This window comes from Somniosus microcephalus, chromosome 2, assembly GCF_052327205.1.
Source record: "Somniosus microcephalus isolate GS21.2 chromosome 2, FLI_Smic_1.0, whole genome shotgun sequence".
Lineage (NCBI taxonomy): Eukaryota > Metazoa > Chordata > Chondrichthyes > Squaliformes > Somniosidae > Somniosus > Somniosus microcephalus.
The window spans coordinates 315198913-315214620 of NC_140988.1; the positions used below are offsets into that span (position 1 = coordinate 315198913).

The following is a 15708-nucleotide window of genomic DNA, read 5'->3' on the forward strand; positions in this document are numbered from 1 at the left end:
TGAAACTGCCTGTTCTCCACATCTGTTCAGACGTTTGGCTTAACCAAATCCATGCGGCATCGTAGTCCTCGATTGAAGAACATCATGGCTGGTGTTTGGTTGGTAACCGCATGAAGTTGTCCACCTTGTGTTGTAGGGGTATATCTTCATTACGCGTTGCCTTGATAGCTTTCTTGAATGTTTGGACAAACCTCTCGGCCAATCCATTAGTGGCTGGATGATATGGGGCAGATGTGTAATGCTGAACACCATTGTTCTTTAAGAACCTCCGGAACTCTTCAGACACAAACTGTGGTCCATTGTCAGAGCAAATCTGTTCAGGCAGCCCATTCCTGGCGAATATGGTTCGTAAGACTGTGATAGTTTTTTCCGTGGTGGTTGAGGACATTTTTATTACCTCTGGCCACTTTGTGCATCCACCACAATTAAAAACATCGAGTCCATGAAGGGACCAGCAAAATCAATGTGCACCCTTTGCCATGGAGATGAGGGCCACTCCCATGGATGCAGAGGAGCTTGTGGTGGGGCGTTTTGGACCTTCTGGCATCCTGCACAGCTCTTGGTCATCTCTTCGATTTCTCTATCGATTCCCGGCCACCACACAAACGCTCTGGCTAAATTCTTCATTTTTACCCCACCCAGATGACCCTCATGAAGCTCATTGAGCACTCTATCCATCAACTTGTGTGGATCCAGAGTAGTAATTCCACCTATCAAGGTTCCTCTGCACACTGACAGCTGTTCTCTTCTCGGCGAGAATGCGGGCAGCAGTGGTTCGCCATGTGCTGGCCATCCCTTCACTGTTAAATCATAGGCCCGTGATAGTGTCGGGTCATTCCGTGTTTCCTTTGTACTCGATGTCATATTGGTGTGCCCCTAGGAAAAGGGACCACCTCTGCAGCCGTTGCGCTGTCATTATCGGTACGCCCTTCTGAGGGTTGAAAATGGAGACAAGAGGTTGATGATCGGTTAGTAGAGTAAATTTTTGACCGTGCAGGTAGTGATTGAACTTCTTCACCCTCCACACTAGGCTGAGGGCCTCTCTGTCAATCTGGGCGTAGTTACGCTCGGCAGAAGTTAACGAGCGTGACGCAAAAGCTATCGGCCTCTCTAAACCATCAAGGAATTTATGTGACAGTACCGCCCCAATGCCGTAGGGAGACGCATCACACGCCAGTCTGATCGGCAGTGCTGGGTTGTAGTGAGCCAATACTTCCCTTGACGTGATTAAGTCCTTACTCTTCTGAAAGGCCCGCTTACAATCATCGCTCCATTTCCATGCTACCCCCGTTCGTAGCAGGGCGTTCAGTGGGTGCAGAATTGTCGACACATTCGGCAAAAACTTATGGTAGTAATTCACCAATCCGAGGAATGACCTCAGTTGTGACACATTTTCAGGCGCTGGGGCCTTAACAACCGCTTCAATTTTGTCAGGGGACTTATGTAACCCCTCTTCATCAATCACGTGGCCACAATACGATATCTGTTTCTTTAAAAATTCGCACTTGGGGCGGTTGGCTCTCAGCCCATGTTCCTGTAGTCTAGTGAGCAGCTGTTCTAGGTTGTTAAGGTGTTCACTGTCATCTCCACCTGTCACTAGGATGTCGTCCAAGTAACACTGAGTCCCCGGAATCCCTTGCAGGACTTGTTCCATCGCTCTTTGCCATATCGCTGGAGCCGATGCTACTCCGAATACCAATCAATGATACTAGTAAAGACCTTTGTGAGTGTTTATCGTGAGATACTTCCTAGAGGACTCTTCAACCTCCATCTGCAAATATGCTTGTGCTAGGTCAATTTTTGTAAAACGCTTCCCTCCAGACAGTGAGATGAAGATGTCTTCTATCCTTGGAAGAGGATATTGTACTGTGTGAAGGACTGGGTTCACCGTCACCTTGAAATCCCCACAGATTCGAATCTTCCTTGGCTCCCCGGACTTATTGCTTAACATTTTCTTCATGACAGGAACGATGGGTCTCGCTCCAGTCGACCTTAGACAACACGCCTGCCTTCTCCAGATTCTCCAGCTCTGCCTCGACGGCTGGGCGAATTGCATATGGTACCGGTCTTGCTTTGAAAAACTTGTGTAACCCCTTCACGGTTCTCTAGATATATGTGAAATGTGGTCTCTGTTGTAGACAGTATTCTATAGTCCAGTAAGGAGATCACTACTACAATGGCTTAATTCTAATTATCTTACTTTATAGTTTTAACGTCAGACAGCATAAGAAGATTACGGGTCAATGACCTAAATTAGACATTAGCATACATTAGAATGAATCTAGACATAATAAACATACATTCTCCATTTATATGGATTCAAAGTAGAATCTGTCCCTGTGTCCAAATTCGAGTGCACTCTTTAGTTGGCGCGCTTAAGTTGGAGCTCATGGTCTGTATAATGTCTGCAAGACTTACGACTCCGAACCCCTTCGTTGAATTCTCTTCACGGTCACTGAATCCCACTTTGAGTTCTGGATGCAGAGCTACTAATACGAAGGGCGGCGGCCGAGTTTGGAAGCCCGGGACGGGATGCGGCAGCCATTTGCCTCCTGAGCCCTCTTCAGAGCTCCTGCCCTCCTCTTCCAGTCGCTCCTCTTTCCCGCTCGAAAAACCCGACTCCACCCCTTCCTCCTGGGGTTTCTGCCTGGAGACTGCACAGCCTCACTGTCTGCAACAGTTGATACTGGTGCAGAATTATGGAAAGTCTGCTCTTAGTCACATTGTGTCCTTAAAAGTTCTTGCCGTACCTTCACATGGGTAACTTTAACCCAGGGATTTATAACAATGATAATACAGTGTCTAAGTTAAAGATTGATAACCATACTTAGCGTACATAACATTTCCAGTGGATATTACACTTGGGAACTGCATTCTCTTCTATTTTTATCGAGGCGGTTACACCTTTAAGCGTGCCCAGTTCTTGTTGAAATACCTCTTTGGCGTTAGCTAAGATTGTTGACAATCGTCCAGGAGTGACGTCGTCATCTTTTTTACCGTCCACCATCATTGCATGAATGGAGAGCCAATCTAAGTTTATCTTCCTGATCCATTCCCGTCCCAATAACGGTGGTCCACCATTTGGCAGTATGTAGAGATACAATTTCCGTATTTTCTTGCCGTTTTATTCGACAGGCACCCTTATTTTTCCTCTGGGGTATACTTTTTGCCCCGTATACGTCGTCAAGACGATGGATGTCTCTCTCAAGGGTATGTGTGAGAATAGCCGCTCGTAGTCTCGTTGATTCATGACGGTTAGTGCTGATCCTGTATCCAATTCCATTTTAACTTGGGACCCTGCTATCGTGAGGGTGACCCAAATGGTTCGGTGATCCTCTTTTGCGATTACATTGTGAAGTTTGAGACAGCTTAGTCTCCTGTTCCCGGATTCACTATCGCTCATCTGGCCTTCGGAACTACTGTCCGTCATCTTTTGTACTTTCTTGTACGGTTCCTTAGTAGCCTTTTTGTTGTCGCTGGTCTTCTTCCCAGACCTGCAAACTCGTGCAATGTGTCCCATCTTCCCGCATTGCCTGCATATTTTGTCTTTGGACCAGCAGTCCTTCTGGTCATGGTTAGTTCTGCCGCAACGATAACATTTTGCAAATCCCCGTGTCATTTCGTGGGTGCCGTATTCCTGTGGTTTTTGTTGAATTTCTGCAGCTCCCCTGGCTGCTGCTTCATACGATACTGCCACACTGAAAGCCTTATCTAGCGTCAGCTCTTTTTCTGCGAGTAACTTCTTCTGTGTTCCTTCACTCGGGAGTCCACAGACAAATTTGTCCCGTAGGGTATCTGCCAGTCCTGCTGCGAACTGGCAGTGCTTTGATAGCTTGCGTAGTTCCATAAGGTACTCAGCATTGCTCTCATCTTTATGCTGAGTCCTCCTGTGGAATTTAAATCTTTCTGCTATCAACAGCGGTGCAGGGTTTAGGTGTTCCTGTAGGACAGCAACAATTTTGTTAAAACTCTTCGCCTTCGGTTTGGCTGGAGTAATCGGGTCCCGCAATAGGCCGTACGTTCTAGCGCCCATTAAGTTTAGCAATATCGATGCCTTTTTCTCCTCCGCTATTTAGTTTGCCTCGAAATATACCTCGACTCTTTCCACATACGTGGTCCAGTCCTCTTGTATTATCAAAAGCAGTGATACAGCCAGTCTTCGGCATCTTGCAAATCTAAAATGGCGCCTCCCGCGCTTTGCCGCCTTCCCCGCTGTTGCGCTGCTTTCCGCGGTTTCTTGCGCGTTTAATTTTTTTTAAATTATTTTCCCGTCGTGGAACAACCCTGTGGGACTCTTGCCTCCCTCTTCGCGGGTCTATACGCAGCCCGGCTTCGTAGCACAGGCCGCGCCCTCTGTGCTCCACCCTCTCTCTCTTCCCGACAACGCTGCTTGGCCCCGTTGCAAACCACCCGCTCGAGTTCGCGACCGCCGCAGCCCAGGAAGGATCAGTGCACTACCTGCCACCAGCCCGATTAGCTGAAGCACCGTCGACAGGAACCAGGCCCTGCTTCCGACAGCTTCTCCAGCAATCTTCAACTCCGCAACACAGGGCGGATGCCCACGGTCGACGCCCGTTTCTACTGCCACTTACTTTCTTTTCTTTCTGGCCTCGACCTCTGCTCACTTCGCTGTAGGAATGGATCCCAGGAGGTGGTGCAGACTGTAGGTAGGTTCGTATCTGCTCGTCGCCAGTATTACGTCCGTGAATGATTGAGACACGGACAGCAGGAGTTGAACAAAACACGTCTTTACTGATGGAAGTCAATAATGAAACTGAAAACAACAGAGGCTCACTAGCGCCTTTTATACAGGGGTGGTCACTGCCGGTACTGCAGTCTGAGACCAGTTATTCTCTTAAAGGTGCATACACAACATTAATGATCTAGACGAGGGAACTAGATGTAATACCTCCAAGTTTGCAGACGACACAAAGCTGGGTGGGTGTGTGTGCTGTGAGGAGGATGCAGAGAAACTCCAGTATGATTTGGACAGGTTGGGTGATTGGGCAGATGCATGGCAGATGCAGTATAATGTGGATAAATGCGAGGTTATCCACTTTGGTGGCAAAAACAGGAAGGCAGATTATTATCTGAATGGCAATAGATTGGGAGAAGGGGAAGTGCAACAAGACCTGGGTGTCCTTGTGTACCAGTCGCTGAAGGTAAGCATGCAGGTGCAGCAGGCGGTTAAGAAGGCAAATGGTATGTTGGCCTTTGTAGCGAGAGGATTCGAGTACAGGAGCAAGGATGTCTTGATGCGGTTGTACAGGGCCTTGGCGAGACCACATCTTGAGTATTGTGTACAGTTTTGGTCGCCTTATCTGAGGAAGGATGTTCTTGCCATGGAGTGAGTGCAGGGAAGATTCACCAGACTGATACTGGGATGGCAGGAATGATGTATGAGAGACTGGGTCGATTGGGCTTATATTCGCTGGAGTTTAGAAGAATGAGCGGGGATCTCATTGAAACTTATAAAATTCTAACAGGACTAGCCAGACTAGATGCAGGAAGGATGTTCCCGATGGCCGGGGAGTCCAGAACCAGGGGTCACAGTCTAAGGATAAGGTGTAAGCCATTTAGGACAGAGATGAGGAGGAATTTCTTCACCCAGAGAGTGGAGAACCTGTGGAATTCTCTTCCACAAAAGGCAGTTGAGGCCAATTTGTTAAATATATTCAAGAAGGTGTTAGATATATTTCTTAAGGATATGGGGAGAAAGCAGGAACAGGGTACTAAATTTGGATGATCAGCCATGATCTCATTGAATGGTGGAGCAGGCTCGAGGGGCCGAATGGCTTACTCCTCCTATCTTCTATGTTTCTATATACCCGCCTAGTCCTAGACTCCCAAACCAATGGAAATAGTTTCTCTCTATCTACCCTTTCAGTTCCCCTTAACATCTTGAAAATTTCGATCAAATCACCCCTTACTCTTCTAAATTCCAGGGAGTACAACCCTAATTTGTGTAATCTCTCCTAATTTAACCCTTGGAGTCCAGGTATAATTCTGGTAAATGTACGCTGCACTCCCTCCAAGGCCAATATCTACTGCCTAACGTGTGGTGCCCAGAACTGCTCATAGTACTCCAGCTGTGGTCTAACCTGGGCTTTGTATAGCTGTAGCATAACTTCTACCCCCTTGTATTCTAGTCCTTCTAGATATAAAGCCCAGCATTCCATTCTTTTTGATTATTTTCTGTACCTGTCCATGCCATTTTAATGATCTATGTACATGGACCCCAAGCCTCTTTGGACTTCCACTGTTTCTAACATGTCACCATTTAGAAAGTACCCTCTTCTATCCTTTTTAGGTCCAAAGTGGATGACCTCATTGTTGAAATCCATTTACCACAGTTCTGTCCACTCGCTTAATCTATTAATATCTCTGTAATTTTATGTTTCCATCTACAATGCCGCCTATTGTTGTGTTATCGGAAAACTTGGATATGTGACTTTCTATCCAATCATTTAAGTCGTTAATAAATATGGTGAATAGTTGAGGCCCCATCACAGATCCTTGCGGGACACCACTAGTCAGTTCCTGCCTTTTTAGAGTACCTGCCCATTATCCCTACTTTCTATCTCTTGCTGCTCAGCCAATTTCCTAACCAGGTCAATAATTTCCCTTCAATTCCATGAGCTTCAACTTTAACTAACAGTCTCTTATGAGGGACTTTTATCAACTGCCTTCTGGAAGTCCTTTAAGGTGATTGGCAAAAGAACCAAAGGCGACATGAGGAAAAACCTTTTATGCAGCAAATGGTTAGGATCTGGAATGCACTGCCTGAAAGGGTGGTGGAGGCAGACTCAATCATGTTTTTCAAAAGGGAACTGTATAATACCTGAAGAGGAAAAAATTGCAGGGCTACAGGGGAAACGGCAGGGGAGTGGGACTAGCTGAAGTGCTCTTGCAGAGAGGTGGGACGGGCTGAAAGGCCTCCCTTCTGTGCTGTAACCATCTATAGACATTCCCCCTGCCCATTAATTAAGCCACCTCTTCAAAAAATTCAATCAGGTTCATCAGGCATGACCTGCCTTTTTATAAATCCATGCTGGCTTTCTCTGATCAACTGAAAATTTTCAAGGTGTTCAGTCACTCTATCCTTAATTATAGACCCTAGTAATTTCTAGTATCTCCAAGTCAGGATGATGTATGACTTGAAGGGGAAATTGTGGTGAAGGTGTTTCTACGGCATTGCTGCTCTTGTCCTTCTTGGTGATGACGGTTGTGGAAGAGGGAGGTGCTGTCGAAATAATCTTTGTGAGCTGCTGTAGTGCATTCTTTAGATTGTACGCACTAGGCACAAGGCACAATGTGCCAGTAGTGGAGGAGGTGGGTATTGAGTCCATTTGCAGGAGCACCAAGCAGGCAAAATGTTCTGTACTGGATAATTATTGAGTGTTGTTGCGGATGCCCCCATCCAGGAGAGGTGAGTATTCCATCACACTCCTGACATGAGCTTTGTAGATGGTCGAAAGTCTTTGGGGGGTCAGGAGTTGAACCACTTATGAGAGTACCTAGCCTCTGTCCTGATTTTGTAGCAATGGGTTTGATATGGCTGGCCCAGTTCAACTTTTGGTCAATGGTAACCACCAGGATGTTGATAGTGAAGGACTTGGTAATGCTGGTTGCATTGAAGATCAAGGGGAGCTGACTGGGCTTTCTTTTGTTCAAGATGGACATTACCTGGCACTTGCAGCTGTAAATGTTACCTGCCACTTGTCAGCCAAGTCTAGATGTTATCCAGGTCTTGTAAGCTGTTTCATTTTCAGAGGATTTGTGAACGGAGCTAAGTACTGGAACTGTAAGCAAACAACGCAACTCCTGACCTTATGACAAAGGAAAATTCATTAATGAAGCAATTGAAGACTGTCCTCCTACAACGAGAACCATCTTTCTTTGCTTTAGGTATGACTCCAGCCATTGGAGGGTTTTCTTTTTGACTCCCATTGACTTCGGTTTTTCCAGGGCTCCTTGGTGCCACACTTGGTCAAATGCCTGATATTTAACTCTTTAATTAGCATGTCTGGATCAAGGCTGTGATGAAGTTTGGAGCCCAGTGGTTCTGGTGAGACCCAAACTAGTTGTCAGTGAGCAGATTGAGGTATAGTTACCATAAAAGATACTTACTGGATGGATTAAGAATTTTTTACATTTATTTTTAGTGCTAGCATGTAGAACATTTCCAATCTTTTTGTACCTAATGTGAGCATCAAGTGAAACGAAGACAGGTACAACATGCTTTCCGTGCAGGGTAAAATTTCCAGTATTTTGCTTTAACTCATGATTAATGCTAATAGCTCTCTGTGTCTAGAATTAATTCCAGTACTGTATATTATTTAATAAGATCTATGAGCATCTCAAAAGATTTTCTTGAGTTGAATTTGGAGATGAATTCACAATAATGAAATCCAGCTTTGTGTGTGTATCTATATGGTGGGGAATTGAGCTGTTTTTAAAAAGGGGAGAGATATGTTAAAAGATAATTCTGTGCATTCACAATGTGGAAGACCAGCTTCATGTTCATTTTCTTTGCTTGCAATTCAGCTGGCTAGTACTAAAGAAACAAACTGTGAAATTTTTAATACGGTACTGAAAATGTAATCAAATACATTTATGCACAGCAAATGCCCTTTATCCCCCTTTTACTTAAGGCAGTGATTCATGCAGGGATCCACTTCCATGGACAGTGGTGACCCACTTGTACCTCCGTCCAAGTTGGCATTCTTCACCTGCGAGATGAGATGTCAGTGGATTATTAAACCATAGGCACCATTCCAGCCAAGCCCAATTCCTTCTTTGCCAGATGTGTACTTAAAGCAGGGGTCATTACATAGTGTTAGGAGTGCAACCACGGTTGGTATTTATCTTTCTAGCCTAATGGTACTGATGTCAAGTGTATCACACCCATTGAATTCTGTTATCAGTGGAAAAGGATCAGACCTGGCACTCTCCTGGTCTACATAGTTGAAAGCTACATTTTTTACCCACTAAATTATTGGAGGTGATGCATGTGCTAGAGTTTGTGATGCACAACATGGTGCTCTTTGGTGCTTCTTTTTCTCTTTCCCCCTCCCCCACATTTAAAAAACCTGCTATTTTGATAATTTGGCTATTCTGGTTTCAGCCAAGTGGTGTGTAAAATATATGTGCTTCAGTAACAGTTTTTTTTAAGGTTTAAAATATTTTAAGTTTCACTTGTAAGCGTGCTATTTAAATGCAAACTCAAATAACTAGTTCAAATAATGTCTATTTGTTGTTCCCACTTCCTGGAAAAGTACCTGTACTTTGGAGCCTTGAACTGAAATTGCAACACAAAACCTGATGTCCTTGGATTAGTGGTAGAATTTTACTCTTTAAAAGGTCAGTATTGTCTATATACTACAGGCAGTATTGACAATGAGTTAGACAGCTATCTGTATTTTCTGTATTGCTGAAGTAGTTTTATTTTAACTTCTCTGTAAATCCCAAAAGATCTCCATTTTCAGTCTGGTAACAGACCTGTTGTGAGAAAGATGGTGCTGAATCGCAGATGTAATCTGCAGGTATTTTCTTGACTTGAGTCTTCTAATGTTGCATTTACTTAAGTGAGGGTCTTCTGAGTTTTCTGGTGGATTTTCCTGAAAATGAATTTAATAACATGGAATATGTTCAGGATTAAGAACATAAGAAATAGGAGCAGGAGTAGGCCATTCGGCCCTTTGAGCCTGCTCCGCCATTCAATGAGATCATGGCTGATCTTCTGCCTCAACTCCATTCCCCGGCCCTATCGCCATATCCCTTGATGCCCTTACTAGTCAGAAATCTATTGACTTCTGTTTTGAATATACCCAATGACTGAGCCTCCACAGCCCTCCGGGGTAGAGAATTCCAAAGATTCACCACCCTCTGAAGAAATGCCTTCTCATCTCAGTCCTGAATGGCCTACCCTTTATCCTGAGGCTGTGGCCCCTGGTTCTAGACTCCCCAGCCAAGGGAAACATTCTCCCAGCATCCACCCTATCAAGCCCTGTAATAATTTTGTATGCTTCAATGAGATCCCCTCTCATTCTTCTGAATTCAAGAGAATACAGGCTTAGTTTACTCAATCTCTTCTCATATGACAGTCCCGCCATCCCAGGAATCAATCTCGTGAACCTTCATTGCACTCCCTCTATGGCAAGTATATCCTTCCTTGGGTAAGGAGACCAAAATTGTACACAGTACTCCAGGTGTGGTCTCACCAAGGCCCTATATAATTGGAGTAAGACTTCTTTACTCTTGCGCTCAAAACCTCTTGTAATGAAGGCCAGCATACCATTTGCCTTCCTAATGGCTTGCTGCACATTCACTTTCAGTGACTCATGTACAAGGACACCCAGGTCCCTTTGAGCATCTGCATTCCCCAATCTTTCACCATTTAGGAAATATACTGCCTTTCTGTTTTTTCTACCAAAGTGGATAACTTCACATTTATCCACATTATATTCCATCTGCCATGTTCTCGTCCACTCACTCAGCCTGTCGAAATCCCCTTGAAGCCTTTTCACATCCTCTTCACAACTGACACTGCCACCTAGCTTTGTATCATCAGCAAATTTGGAAATGTTACATTTAGTCCCCTCATCCAAAGTACTCTTGCATTGAAAGTACTTGCCCTGGAAGTGCTTTTCCATTAACAACTTGTTGAATTTGCAGTATTTTTACATCAAAGTATACAATTAACAAGAGATTTGTAGTTCTTTTTGACATACAGGAGATTTACAACAGGCATTATACAGCACTAGATGGCCACAATCATTCTAGTCAATATGCACTGATGGATAGGTGAAATATAATTGCCACATTTACTGCCATCTGTTGCTATATACAAGATCTGGTGTTCCATTAAAAACACTTTCCTGTGTTGAGAAACCATTATTTGCTTGATTGCATTGCATTGATGAAGCTGTCCTGAATGTGCTCAACAGTGTGCTGTGACGTCAATGAAGAAAGATTTATGGTCACTTGATATCTTTCAACATCAGTGAGTGTAAGTTAATAATCCTGTAAATGACAGAGGACAGCAAAGCTCTGTTCCAGGAAAGATTGCATTTATTCCTACATGTGTATATTATAATGCTATAGGGGCAGATGTTTGTCTGTATCATCAGCAGAGCGCAGGAAGGATAAGTCGGCCAGGAAAGATTGCATGCTGGTAGTACAGCCCGCCTGATTTTTCTTGCATTCTTTTGAATGTAGGGACAATTGGACAGGATCTGCTATGGGTGCATGATCCTTCCCACCTGATTTACTATTTATGCTGGTCGGTACAGATGAAAATCTACCCTATAGTCCTCACCCCATAAAATTAAATGTTTTAGTTGTAACATGTTTCTTGTTACCTCCTTATGCCACTTTTGTTCGCGTCAAAACTGCAAAAGAAATTTTTCATTTATTAGTGACTTTTTTTAAGTCTGCCGAAAATGTTACCTGTAAACGCACTCAATAAGATCATTAAACTAAGCTCACAAGGCTCAAAACTAAACTCATAAGAACCAGTATCGCATGGAAATTGCTGGTCTACAGTTAAATTTTTTTAGAAGTGGTTCAGTGACATAATCAGAACTGACCATCTTGTGTATATATGGTATAAATGGCAAACGTTTAAAGATTGCATGGATGAGCTACAGAATTTGTTCATCCCTGTCTGGCATAAAAATAAAACACAAAAGGTGGCACAACTGTGGCTAACAAGGGAAATTGGGGATAGCATAAGATCCAAGGAGAGGTCATATAAATTGGCGAGAAAAAGCTGCAAACCTGAGGATTGGGAGCAGTTTTGGACTCTGCAAAGGAGGACAAAAGGATTAATTAAGATGGGGAAAATAGAGTATGAGAGTAAGCTTGCAGGGAACATAAAAACTGACTGTAAAAGCTTCTATAGATATGTGAAGAGAAAAAGATTGGTGAAGCAAAGCGTAGGTCCCTTGCAGTCAGAATCGGGGGAATTTATAATGGGGAACAAAGAAATGGCTGACCAATTAAATACATCTTTGGTTCTGTCTTTGCAAAGGAGGACACAAATAAACTCCCAGAGATGTCGGGGAATATAGGGTCTAATGAGAGGGAATAACTGAATGAAATCAGTATTTGTAGGGAAATGTTGTTAGGGAAATTCACGGGATTGAAGGCCAATAAATCCCCAGGGCCTGATAATCTACATCCTAGGGTACTTAAAGAAGTGGCCCTGGAAATAGTAGATGCAATGCTGGTCATCTTCCAAAATTCTATAGACTCTGGCACAGTTCCCATGGATTGGAGGGAAGCTAATGTAACCACACTATTTAAAAAAAAAAAAAAAAAGGTGGTAGAGAGAAAACGGGGAATTATAGACCGGTAAGCCTGACATCGGTAGTGGGGAAAATGCTAGAGTCCATTATAAAAGATGTAATAGCAGAGCACTTGGAAAACAGTGACAGGATCGGACGAAGTCAACATGGATTTACAAAAGGTAAATCGTGCTTGACTAATCTACTGGAATTTTTTGAGGATGTAACTGGTAGAATAGATAAGGGAGAACCAGTGGATGTGGTGTATTTGGACTTTCAGAAGGCTTTCGATAAGGTCCCACATAAAAGATTAGCGTGCAAATCTAAAGCACATGGGATTGGGGTAAGGTACTGATTTGGATAGAGAACTGGTTGGCAGACAGGAAGCAAAGAGTTGGAATAAACGGGTCTTTTTCCGAGTGGCAGGCAATGACTAGTGGGGTACCACAGGGATCGGTGCTAGGGCCCCAGCTATTCACAATATATATTCATGATCTAGACGAGAGAACTAGATGTAATATCTCCAAGTTTGCAGATGACACAAAGCTGGGTGGGCGTGTGTGCTGTGAGGAGGATGCCGAGAAACTCCAGTATGATTTGGACAAGTTGGGTGATTGGGCAGAAGCATGGCAGATGCAATATAACGTGGATAAATGTGAGGTTATCCACTTTGGCAAAAACAGGAAGGCAGATTATTATCTGAATGGAAATAGATTGGGAGAAGGGGAAGTGCAACGAGACCTGGGTGTCCTTGTGCACCAGTTGCTGAAGGAAAGCATGCAGGTGCAGCAGGCGGTTAAGAAGGCAAATGGTATGTTGGCCTTTGTAGCGAGAGGGTTTGAGTACAGGAACAAGGATGTCTTGCTGCAGTTGGACAGGGCCTTGGTGAGACCACACCTTGAGTATTGTGTGCAGTTTTGGTCGCCTTATCTGAGGAAGGATGTTCTTGCCATGGAAGGAGTTCAGCGAAGATTCACCAGGCTGATACCTGGGTTGGCAGGAATGACGTATGAGGAGAGATTGGGTCGATTGGGCTCGCTGGAGTTTAGAAGAATGAGAGGGGCTTTCATTAAAACTTATAAAATTCTAACAGGACTAGACAGACTAGATGCAGGAAGGATGTTCCTGATGGTCGGGGAGTCCAGAACCAGGGGTCACAGTGCAAGGATAAGGGGTAGGCCATTTAGGACAGAAATAAGGAGGAATTTCTTCACCCAGAGGGTAGTGAACCTGTGGAATTCTGTACCACAAAAGGCAGTTGAAGCCAATTCATTAAATATATTGAGGAAGGAGTTAGATATATTTCTTAAGGCTAAAGGGATATGGGGAGAAAGCAGGACATGGTACTGAATTTGGATGATCAGCCATGATCTCATTAAATGGCGGAGCAGGCTCGAGGGGCCGAATGGCCTACTCCTGCTCCTATCATCTGTGTTTCTATATATGCACAGAGAGACAGTTTGTAAGAAGCCTGTGCAGAAGATTCTTATACGAAAGCAAAATACTGCGGATGCTGGAAATCTGAAATAAAAAGAGAAAATGCTGGAAATACTCAGCAGGTCAGGCAGCATCTGTGGCGAGAAACCGAGTCAACGTTTCAGGTCGATGACCCTTCGTCAGCACTGGAAAAAGTTGAAGATGGAACAGGTTTTTAAGCAAGCGTGGCGGCAGGGAATGGGGGGAGAGGGGAGGAAAGAACAAAAGGGAAGGTCTGTGATAGGATGGAAGGCAGGAGAGATAACGAGACAAAATCTTTTAATCTCTCCTGCTTTCCATCCTATCACAGACCTTCCTTTTTGTTCTTTCCTCCCCTCTTTTCCCCCCCCCCACCCCATTCCCTGCCGCTACACTTGCGTAAAAACCTGTTCCATCTTCAACTTTTTCCCAGTTCTGACGAAGGGTCATCGACCTGAATCTTTAACTCAGTTTCTCTCTCCACAAATGCTGCCTGACCTGCTGAGTATTTCCAGCATTTTCTCTCTTTATTTCAGAAGATTCTTATGGTGTGCAGGAGTAGACTGCAATGTGTCGATCACACCCTAATGATCACTGTCCTATTCCTATAGCTATGGGTCTTTGTGTAATTGACCTTCATTTAGACTTCTCTTTACAGTAAGCTAGTACCTTACTTTTTTGCTTTGCCACATTTCTCTGGTGTCTCTCCACATCATGCTTGATTCCTTAGTTGAGAAAATGGACAGGTAACCAGCTCTTAGCTTTGTCAATCATCCTTTACGGCCGGCTACTTGGAGATGCACAAGTGGCCTGGCGTGTCTCTTTAAAAGTGTATGTGAAAATGATAGGGAAATGTGATTGAGTGGCTAGCTTTTCAAAGAGCCAGCACAGGTGTAATGGGCTGAATGGCCTCCTTTGCTGTTAAAAAAAAAATTAAAAAAAATAAAAATAATAATTCTATGATTGTTTTGTCACTGCTGTAATGCACAAATTGTGTCGACCATTAAAGAAAGAACTTGCATTTATATAGCACCTTTCAGGACTTCCCAAATTGCTTCACAGCCAGTTAAATAATTTTGAAGTCATTGTTGTAATGTAGGGAACTGCAGCAGCCAATTTGTGCACAGCAAGGTCCCACAAACAGCAATGAGATAAAGGACGAGATAATCTATTTTTGTGGTCTTGGTTGAGGGACAAATGTTGGCCAGGGTACTGAGAGAACGTCCCTACTTTTCTTTGAATAGTGCCATAGGATCTTTAATGTCCAGCTGAGAGGTTTAACGTCTCATCTGAAAGGGGTCACTGCTGACAGTGCAGCACGCTCTCAGGCCTGCGCTGAAGTGTTAGCCTAGATTAAGTGCTCAAGTCTCTGGAGTGGGGTTTGAACCCACAATCTTATTGCTGAAACTTCCTACCTGTGAAGCTTTTGGGGCTGGATTTTCATTCAGAAGTCGGGAAGGAGGCGGGACTACAACTTTCGGGTTGTAGTCCCGCCTCCATCGAGATGTAGCCAATCCACGCGATTTTCACTTGATTAACCTTGTTGAGCCCACCCAGCGGGCTCAGCAGGCTAATTAAGGGCCACCCGGCAACAGGTGACGTCACAGACTGAAATTTCATCTGTCAAGACGTGTTGACAGATGAAATATCAGTGTTTCACAGCTGTTTGAAGCTGTCAAACACTGACAGTCTTACTTCTAACCTGAGTCCCTCTACGCAGACTCAGTTAGAAATCTCGCCGGCACTGAAAGCTGCAGGCTGTCACTTTTGACATCGCAGCCATTCTGCTTTCTGTGCCGGCTGAATGATGGACTCCCGAAGCATAGAGGAAGGAAGGCTGTAAAGGTAAGTACAGGTAATGTAGACGTCTTTACACACTTTAAACACACCAAACACACTTACCTTTGCACTCATGCACCCATCACTCACCTGAACACTGACATCTCGACTCCTCCAAGTCCTT

General features: G+C 44.2%; 1 protein-coding gene across 2 annotated transcripts in view; it reads left to right on the forward strand.

Annotated features, from left to right (window-relative positions):
- Positions 1-15708, forward strand: part of LOC147123527 (interleukin-11 receptor subunit alpha-like) — a 144431-nt gene that overhangs the window by 19282 nt on the left and 109441 nt on the right. Inside the window, exon 2 of one of the 2 annotated variants that reach the window (XM_085974129.1) lies at positions 9279-9363. The exons of the other annotated variant lie outside the window; for it this stretch is intronic. The gene's annotated coding sequence lies outside the window, so the exon portion shown is untranslated. The remainder of the gene's footprint in view (positions 1-9278; positions 9364-15708) is intronic. 2 annotated transcript variants of the gene reach the window in all.